Source organism: Schistocerca nitens, chromosome 4, assembly GCF_023898315.1.
Source record: "Schistocerca nitens isolate TAMUIC-IGC-003100 chromosome 4, iqSchNite1.1, whole genome shotgun sequence".
Classification (NCBI taxonomy): Eukaryota; Metazoa; Arthropoda; class Insecta; order Orthoptera; family Acrididae; genus Schistocerca; species Schistocerca nitens.
In genome coordinates, this window is record NC_064617.1 from 599422171 (window position 1) to 599425570 (window position 3400).

The window sequence follows — 3400 nt, forward strand, 5'->3', positions numbered from 1 at the left end:
TCATCAAATTTTTCAGTCAGTGCTTTTACCTGATCGTCGTTTTTGGTGTCACAAACATCAATTTGTTTTTGCATTTTACGTGTGGTTTGGCTTACTTTCTTAACATCTGCTTTAATGGTATCAGCATCCTATACTAATTCCAGTTGTTCAAGTCTGTTGCTAACTGTCTGAAAGTCTTCTACGTAATTATTTTCCAAGGTCTGAATACTAGTGTCTGTTTTTGTTTTCAGATCGGGAAGTTCATTCTGTAATTCTGTGTTCGATTGTTTGACTGTGTTAATTTCATCTGATATTGTAGCAATGTTTGTGTCTATATATGTTTTAACTTTCGTGAGCAATTTACTCTTGTCTTCTTGTCTCTGTGTAGTAATTGCTTCCATGACTTGTTTCTTAACTTTATTCTGTTCTTGTATGAATTTTCGGTAGCGCTTTTCATTGGGTGGTGATTAAAACGTTCGTCAATTTGGGTGTTCTGTTGTTCAAATTTCTTGTCAACTTTCGCATCCAACGTGCGTGAGAGTTTTGCTGCTACTGCTTTAAGCTCATCGTGTAACGGTCTTGTGTTTTCTGAACATTGTTTTGAGACTGCACTGATTTCATCTCTAAGTAATTTTGTTGTGGCTTCATGTGTATTACGTATCTCCTGTGCAACAGATCTAATTTTCTCACTGCTGTTCCTGGCACAAGGTTTAATTTCCTCACGTAATTGTTCTTTAGTTTCATTACACTGGACAGCAATGGCTGTAATCTGTTCATTAATCTGTCTGAAGTTTTCATTAGTTCGTTTGATCGACCTGTCATGTTTTTCATTCGACTGTTTGAAATTTTCATTACGTTGTTTGTTTGATTCATTAAGTTGTAGCAATACTGTCATAATTTGATAAACGTCAAATTAAGTGGCTCTGTTTCCTGTGCTGTGGGATAGTGTATCTGCATTTGGTATGTGTTCTTTAACCATTTGGTCATTGTCTGATTCATGAATAGGTTTGCTGATTGGTTGTGCACTGTTGGGCACTGCATCGGAAATAAATAAACCTGACATACGGTATTTTGAGTAAATTGTTCATCTTCATTATTAACATTTATCTGCTCACTGTGTAAATTTTGCACATCTGATGTGTCAAACTGGGTAGCGTTCGTTGTGGTGGAATGCGCCGCATCATGAATTGTTGTTAAATATACAGTGGACATAATTAAATTTGCTTGCTCATCATTTAAGTTTGAATTGTTACTTGTGGTTGGCACACATTGATTGTCTAAAGTTGTGAGATTAGAATTATGACACTGAGTATCTCTAATATTGTCAGTCAAACAGCTTGGTATTTTCATTCATTACACTTCGTGATGTACTGTTTGCAGTTTTTCGCAACATTTTTCGTACATTAAAGGTGGACAGAAAATCAAACCAAGACAAAGCGGATAAAAAGTGGAATAAATACAATGACAACAAAGAGCAATATTGTCGATTATCTGTGAAAAAGGAGTGACAAATTAGTAAATGCGTTGCGCCAAATGCAAACTACATTTAACACGAGATAAATAAGAGCAGATATATAGCTGACTACTTCTCGGAAAATTCACAAAATACAATCCTGGCTGGAGGTCGCCAAGTGTAACCTCCCAACAGAAAAATAAATTATAATGTTCACATTTAGTGTAACCTCCCAACAGAAAGATCTCTTTTAAGTTCGCAATAGAAAAATTTCTTTCAATAATAAAATTTTAAGTTTTAATGTGACCTTCCATTAAAGACTCACTGCATATCGAGATTAATAAGTTTTCACGTCAGCAGCGCAGCGTCATGGCCCTGTGAAATCATCCTGAATAAACTGAAAAATTCTTACCTCACAATGATGTCGCCGGATAACGCTGTCTATATATCTGCTCCTATAAGAAATTTTTGGCACAGGCCCGTGCAATACTGGCCACTAGATTTTCATTTGTAGGAAAACAACTGATTTTCTTTTGCTTAATCAACATGGGTATGCACAGGAAAAATTCGTAAAATCTTTAAACCCAAATAAATGACTGGCAAAAGTTTTCTTCAGAACAAAAGTTATTATTGAAAGATTTCTGCAAGGAATTACATGGGACTTTAACATTACATTGTGGTTAAGTCAGTTGTGGCAATTGACATATGCGCGTGGCAACAAAGAACGTTAATATATATATATATATATATATATATATATATATATATATATATATATATATATATATATATATATATATATATATGTTAATAGTAATAGCGAATAGTAATGAATCTCTTCTAAATGCAACTTCTAAATAAAAAACTGTTTTGTATTATTGATCGCTGAAAAAATATTCTTTGCAATAGAGGTGACCTGGCTTGCAGAAATACCTACGAGGCGTAGTCATATAGTTATTATTATCACCCAGGGACAATAACGTTAGGTTATTAAAGTTTCTATTTGCGTGCAATTACATACCTGTAGTACCGGTACATGTTGAAATCACTATCCCACAGTATCGTACCAAGGGGGACAACGCTGCAACGGCCCACACTAAGTTTGAGATAGTATCAACAGTAACGTACCATCATAGTACTGCGATTATCACGCCTTCAGTCCCTTCTAAATGGCCTTCAGGTTTCGCTGTTTCCTGTCGAACGAGGATAAGCAGCAAGACGTTACGGACTTCTTCCCACAGTAGGACACGGTGGTTTACCAAAAGGCTATACTCAACCTGATGCATCTGTGGGATGATTGCCCCTGATCGCCCAATATCAAAAAGTCGCAACGCCAAGAAAGATTTGTGCAACATAAATGACAGTTGGTACTCGTGTTTCTACATCTGAAACATGATGTTTGTTCAAATTTCGCGCCAGTCACATGAGAGTCGCGCTAGTGGCGCCAAAATGAGGATTAAAATCAGTTTTGCTTTAAATCACGCTGTGAGCGTTGTACACTTTTGAGATTGGACGTCGTGAACTGATTTTAGTCAAGCATGTTATTAAGATGAGAAAGACGATCAACACCTCACTTCGTTTGAACGACGTCGTGTTGCAGGGCTACGAGAAGCTGGATGTTCCTCTTGCGATACTGCAGAAAGACTTAACAGGTCTGCAGCTGCACTACATTATCGCTGGCAGCGGTGCTCACGAGAATGTACGGCCGCAAGAAGCCGGAACTCCGAACGGCCATGTGGCACTACCGAGTGGGAAAACGATCCTGTTCGGCGTATGGCTCTGGCACATCATAATGAATCTGCAGCAGCAATCGCAGCAGCAGTTAACACCACAATGGCAAATTGGTTACTTCAAGGGGAGCTCCGAACCGTATGCCCTGTAGCGTGCTTTCCACTGACCCCAAACCACCGCCACTTGCAACGTCATTGGTGTCAAGCGAGAGATCATTGGAGAGTGAGGTGAAGGGCT